General features: G+C 40.4%; 1 protein-coding gene across 1 annotated transcript in view; it reads left to right on the top strand.

Moving 5' to 3' along the window:
- The first annotated feature begins 41 nt into the window (after positions 1-41).
- BECN1 (beclin 1, autophagy related) overlaps positions 42-7092 on the top strand; it is a 21046-nt gene continuing 13995 nt past the window's right edge. Inside the window, exon 1 of the mRNA XM_006773890.2 lies at positions 42-59. The gene's annotated coding sequence lies outside the window, so the exon portion shown is untranslated. The remainder of the gene's footprint in view (positions 60-7092) is intronic.

Genomic DNA, 7092 nt, shown 5'->3' with positions numbered 1-7092 from the left:
GCCTCCTCCCGTTGGCCGCCGAAGCTCTAGTGCTGTGCTCGAGCCAAAGAGAGGAGAAGGTGTGTTGTACCAGGTTCCCCACCGTTCTCCGTCGTTTACTCATACTCTTTCAGACATTGGAGATCCGCTGCCTGATGGGCAGAGTGACCCCCAGAGTGGGGTCGGCTCCACAGTGAATCCTGGAACAGAACCCAGGTCCCCTGACATCTAGGACAACGCTGTATCCATGGTCCTAATGGGAGGCAAATGTCATGCCTCCACTCACCCTCTTCTTTTTCTTTTTTCAGTTTGTCTGTTAACACTGGTTATTTCGCTAAATAACATGAGTCAGGACCCTGGGCGAGGCTCTGGGACAACACTGCCTCAGAGCCTAGAAATATAATATGAGTCACTTAGTGTAAGTTAAAATCTTCTAGTAGCCACATTAAAAAGTAAAACGGGTGAAGTTAATTTTAATTATATATTTATCCTAGTTTCGCCAAATATTTAAACACGTAATCAATCTTAAAAAATATTAATGAGATCATATACGTTCTTTTCTCATACCAAGTCTTCAAAATCCAGTATGAGTTTTACACTCACTGCACATCTCAATTCAGAGGAGCCACATTTGCAGTACTGAATAGCCACATGTGACCAGTGGCTCCGGTATTGAACAGCACAGCTCTGGGATATCAAAGGTAAACAAAACTCAAATTCTCGGATCTCATGGGGATTAATACTGGGAAAAGACACCAGAAAGTAAACTGAAAAAAATGACAGAATTTAATAAATGCCAGGAAACAAATGACTAATAGAGAGAATAGCATGGGTTTTATTGAAGACATTGAAAGACTAGCGAGCTGGGAGTGGAGTGGGGAGGATTGTTAGGAAACAAGTTGTATTAAGTGCAAAGGCAGGTCATCTGATTTATATTTTGGGGTCGCTGCTACTGCTAGACATTTATCCTGGTCAGGCCTCTATGCTAAGTGCAAGGGAGATGGGCATATGCAGTTAAATGAAGTGCAACTGACTATGGCCTTTACAATCAGGGAGAGACCTGGTTTTAAATCCCACCTCAGCTCTTTACTAACTGTGCTGTCTTGATAAAATTACTGAAATGCTAAGTCTCAATTCCCTCATCTGTCAAGTTTTACTTTAATCACTATTAACAAATATATATAATTCTGTAGGGTTGTGAGTACTGAAAATCATATATATTTCAAAGAACTAGCACAGTACCGGGTCACAAGGCAGACACTACATGCATAGTAGCTATTGTCAAATAAGCTACCTGTTAATGTTTAGCATGAAAAGGTTATTCTTTAAACTATGTAATTATCATTCCTGTTTTCAGACTCAAAAAAAGTCCTTTTCCGTTATTCAAGACTACATATAACATAGCCCGTACTACCCTTCTTGCTCATTAACATCTGTTTCCCCCTTTTCCTTCGGTTTTCTTTTTTTTTAATCCTCACCCAAGTTATTGTTTACTGGTTTTATAGAGACGGGAATGGGGGGAGGGAACATCCATTTGTGAGAGAAACATTGATCGGTTGCCTCCTATATGCACACCCACTGAGGGTTGAACCCACAACCTAGGTATGTGCCCTGTCAGGGAATCAAACCAGCATCCTCTCTGTTCACTGGACGACACCCCAACCAACTGTCATCCCTCTGTTTATGACTATCTTTGTGTCTAAATTGCCCCTTTAAAATTTTTTAAAAATTGATTTTTAGAGAGAGAGAGAGAATATCCATTTTTTGTTCCACTTATTAATGCATTCATTGGTTGATTCTTGTTTATGCCCTGAGCAAGAATCAAACCAGTGACCTCTTGGTGCATGGAACGTCACTCAACCAATTGGGCCATACCGGCCAGGGCCAAAGTACCCCTTTTTATAAGAACATCAGTCATATTGGGTTAGAGCCCACCCTAAGGGCTTCATTAACTTGATCATCTTCAAAGACACTATTTCCAAATAAGGTCACATCACAGGTGCTGGGATTAGGACTTCAACATCTTTTGGGGGTACAAAATTCAACCTATAACATCTACCATTATCTGAAATAACTCATCTGTTTATATTTCTCAAATTCTCTCCTCTAGATTATAAGCTATGAGAAAAGTTCACCAATGTATCCTCCCAGACCTAGAAGAGTGATTGGTAAACAAAACAAAAAGTAGGTCCTCAATAAATATTTGTTGAATTGTTGACTTGGGGTATGTTGAGTATTCACATCCCTTGAGCACTATACATACTGACTGTCATATATTCTGCAAGCAGCAGGGCACACAGAGAGTTTACTATGTGCCAGCCCTTGCTCTTTGTCTCATGTTAGATCATTTAATCATCACACTACCCTATGTGACATACACTATTATGCTCTGTTCAGAAACAAGAAAACAGGCACAGAGTAATTGAATAACTTGCTCAAGGTCAGTGTTGGTGAATGATAAAGATAGGTTTGAACTCAGTCTACACTTTCAACCTCAGTTGTAATCTCGATGCACTCTTCCCCTAGAAACCGATTACATCTCTATGCCTTTCTGAGATGGTATTAGTGGCAGCCAAGCAGGAAGAAATGTAGGGCTATGAACCCACCACAGCAGGCCTCCCCTAGAGGGAGTCCCATGCTGAAAGATCCAAGAGAAAGAGGGGTTGTAAAGATTATCTAATTAGCAATACCAGGAGGAAATAAATCTAGTTCCTATGTTACATCTAATTATAGGAGGATCACCTACATTCAAAAAAAGTCATTTCTACAAGTGAGAATGACTTTCTAAGAAATATAAGTCACCAATGCCCTGGCCGGTTACGCTCAGTGGATAGAGCCTTGGCCTGTGGACTGAAGGGTCCTACGTTTGATTCCGGTCAAGATTCACATGCCTGGGTTGCAGGCTCGATAACCAGTTAGGGGTACGCAGGAGGCAGCTGATCAGTGATTCTCATCATGGATGTTTCTATCTCTCTCCCGCCCTCCCTTCCTCTCTGAAATCAATAAAAATATATTTTAAGAAAATATAAGTCACCAAGAAAAAAAAAGGCAGATTTGACCTCATAAGAACTTAAAACTCACACATCTGGGAAATACCTTAATAGGCCAGTTATACAAATCAATGAAAATTATTAAGCAAAATATTACCTAATAGATAAATGGGCAAAGGATGCAAACAGAAAATTCACAAAAGGAGAACACCAACCCAATCTATACCAAATATGCCAATGAAAATAACAGGGACATGCCTTCCTCCCGCCCCCTCATTCCTCAAATATATGATACCTAATACTGGCCAAGGCATCATGAAAGAGGCTCTCATACATTACTGGAGGCAGAATATGATTATGTGCAACTGCTCTGGAAAACAGTTGCTAATGTTAATTAAGAGACATGAGAAAGCCATACTCTTTGCATCAGTAATTCCAATAGTGAGGCTTTATTATAAGAAAGCAGTCAGCTCTTCATTGCAACATTACTGTAATTACCAAAACTGGAAGCATTGGGAGTTTCCAGCAACAAAGAAATATTGTTAGTGCACTTGATGTGCTGTGATGCAGCGATGACAATTACTTAAACTCTAAGCAACATGGAAAATTATTCAGTATGTACTGTTAAATTTTTAAAGCAGGATACAAAAATTGCATATAAATTATAAAAACAAATACAACCGTGTTAAAATACATAGGAAAAACATTTTATTTTTTTTTAAAAGACAAAGAGAGAATCTTTTTTTTTTAAATATATTTTATTGATTTTTTACAGAGAGGAAGAGAGAGAGATAGAGAGTTAGAAACATCGATAAGAGAGAAACATCGATCAGCTGCCTCCTGCACATCCCCCACTGGGGAAGTGCCCACAACCCAGGTACATGCCCTTGACCGGAATCGAACCCGGGACCTTTCAGTCCGCAGGCCGACACTCTATCCACTGAGCCAAACCAGTTTCGGCAGGAAAAACATTTTAATGGAAACAAAAGTTATAGTGTGGTGAGATGATGGGTAATTTCATGACATTATTCCTCTAACTTCCCGTATTGTTAATATTGTATTTCTGTAAAAGTTTAATTTTGCTGTAAATTAACTATAGGCATATTGTAAAAAAAAGAAAAAATCTAACAATACAAACTGAAGTAAAGTCTCTGTCCGATCTCCAGTGAAAGACACTGCTTGAGCATATCAAATATAATGTCATATCATGCACCATATATAGCATGTTATGGTGTATGTTATGTACAAATGGAATCATATCACGTACACTGCCTATAACTTTTCTTATTTCAATTAACAATCATCTCTTGCCTCAATTCATGCAAAAACCTAGTAACTGGTTTTCCTGCTTCCACCCTTGCACTTCTTCAGACGACTCGCAAAGTAGTCAACTGAATCAAGTAAAACACAGTTTATTTCATTCTTTTTAATAGTTGCATAGTATTCTGCTAATGAATTATACCATAATTTTTTAAGCAATCCCCTATGATACTAATTTATACTCCCAACCAACAGTATTCTAGAGTTCCCCAAATGCTCATGAACAGTGGATATTATCAACTGGTTCAGCCTTTACCAATCTCATAAATGAGGAATGCCTCCCTGAAGTGTAATTTCAGTTGACTTAACTACAAGTGAAATGAAACATCTTTTTCTTTCTTTTTTTTTGTTCAGCAACACCATCTTTACTCAAAAGTATAAATATCTATGAAACATTTCAGAATATACTGCTGCCACCAAAGACAGCCTATACTTCTAAATAAAGTCCTAAATTAATATACAAATTTAAGCTTTAAAAATATTCTTTAAGAAAAAAAGGATGGGATGAAGATTATCTGAGGAGTATGGTCTAAAGAAAAGGTCCTTTGAGGTCTATGGATGCCCTAAGTAAAGTCTTTTTATTTCTTTATCAACCATTTGTTTTTGTGATCTGCTTTTTCATATGCTTTGCCCATTTCATACTGGCCTATTGGTAAATTTATTGATTTTATAGAATTATGCATTTAAAGGAAATTTGCCTTCTATGAGCTGAAACTTTTTTCCACATTTTTCTTTTGTAATTTTTTTTCCAGTTCCAAAAGTTTTCATTTCTAAGGAGTAAAATTCAGTATTCCCCTTTTTTGGCTTCTGATTTTCATGTCCTTCTCCACTCCAGGATTATTACAAATTTTCACACATGCTTTCATCTGGTACTTTTAATCATCATATTTTTATGCTTAAATTTGTGGATAACTACAAACCTCTTTTGGTGTAAGTAGTGAAGTAGAAGATTCAGCTCACTACTATCTACAAGGCTCTTAGGCCCCACTCATCCCTTATTAAGTCGATCATTTCCTCACTGATTTGAAAGACTAGCTTTATCACATACTAAATCCCCCTGTATACTTGGTCTATTTTTGAACTCTGTTCTGTTTCATTGATCTCTCTATTCCTGCATCAAGATAAAAATGTTTTAGTTTTATATTTTATAACATCTTTATATGTTTCAATATCTGAAGTGCTCGACTTTCTCTAATTAATAATTGAAATTTTATTGTAATAAACGCCCCAGGGCTTAGGAACAATAGAAGGTTACAGTTAAATTGGGTCATCACAGTCTCTGGCTCTGTTGCAAAGACCACAGCTCCCTCTTAACATTTTTACAAGCAGGTCACGGTTTAGCCAGGGGTGACGGGCTCCGGGAACCTAACCTTTCAAAGGTATGAGCCTGTGACCTTTCAAAGAAAGGTATGAGCCTGTAACCTGTGACCTTTCAAAGGTATGTATCTTGTGTTGAGAAATAGAGTGACGAACTTTGTGTATGTTTAGCCAACTGTTTTGTGGTTTTTGTGAATAAATTGCTTCTTTAGCCAACTGTTTTGTGGTTTTTGTGAATAAAAACTTGCTTCCGCATCTGGTCGGGGCTGCAATTCAGCCTCTGCTTCGGCAGGGTGCTGTAACTGTAGTCGCTGGCCAGCTTAATAAAGGTTCCCAAATTTTGATCTGAGTTCCTGGTGGTCATCTCCACGGGTCACCCATTACATGTGGAGGCTCCTGTGAGATCCACTCCGGCCGAGTTGTCGGTGGACACCCCAGACGCCCCAGGCAAGGACACTCCAGTCTCCGTCCCTTCCTTTAGGACTCAAAAGAGGGCTGGACGCAGTGGAACCTCAGAGTCTGACCACCCGGATTCGACTGCGTCTGGGGGGTCCTGGTCTGGGCAACCTTAGGTTGCATTTGTCTGGTTTGTTTTGTCTTTGTTCTTTTTTGTCTTTGTCAAAATGGGTTAGGGTCAGTCGTCTTTGTCGACCCCCTATCAGTCAAGCCCACGCCAAGTGAGTGGGAGGGGAGCTTGATCACCTCCCGGGAAGCCATAGAGCTCCCTTAGGCAATTAGTAAGGAATTGGGAATTAGTTAGGAATTGGATAGATTGTTTAAACTTTGAGTGAATGGTGAAAGTGTGAGTGTGGAGGGAGAGGGCCTGCCCTCTCCTCTCCTTTGTGTGGCTCCACGACTTTGGTTACGGAGTCCGAGTGGGCCCCAACCTGCGGTTCCACGATTCGTCATATGGCATAACAGTGACTCACCCCCACATGGAGGTGACCAGGCCCAGGGTTTATACGGGTGCACCTTAGCTAAGACGAATCTAAACTCCCAAGGGATGCGTCCAGGCCCGGGGTTTATACGGGTGCACCTTAGCTCAGACGAATCTAAACTCCCAAGGGACGCGTCCAGGCAGGCATCTGCGTGAGGATCTGTGAAAACAGGTCACCCCCTCTCTTGTCTGTGTCTCGCCATCAATCATCATGGGGTCAGGACAGAGTAAACCCACTGTTCTCAATTGCATGTTGGAAAATTTAAAAAGGGATTCGATTGAGGAATTATGAGTGAACCGCTGTTTGTGTGTGACTAGCTAATTTGCTACCGAGAAGGGGGACTGGACGCAGTCTTAACTCCTCCGGTAGGTTCCCACCAAGACGTTGGTCAAGAATTCTGTTCTGGGACATGGGTGCCAGGAGTGCCCCCATGCCTATCCGGGGAGTTGGGCACTGTTTCATTTATCTGCTCAGCTCCAGTCTGGGCTGCTCTACTGAGAGAGTGTGAGTACGGGTATTTGTCGGTCTTGGCTGCTCATTAACTGGGC

Source organism: Myotis davidii, unplaced genomic scaffold, assembly GCF_000327345.1.
Source record: "Myotis davidii unplaced genomic scaffold, ASM32734v1 scaffold1527, whole genome shotgun sequence".
Classification (NCBI taxonomy): domain Eukaryota; kingdom Metazoa; phylum Chordata; class Mammalia; order Chiroptera; family Vespertilionidae; genus Myotis; species Myotis davidii.
The sequence above is the reverse complement of the archived record's forward strand: the minus strand, read 5'-3'. Positions and strand labels throughout refer to the sequence as shown.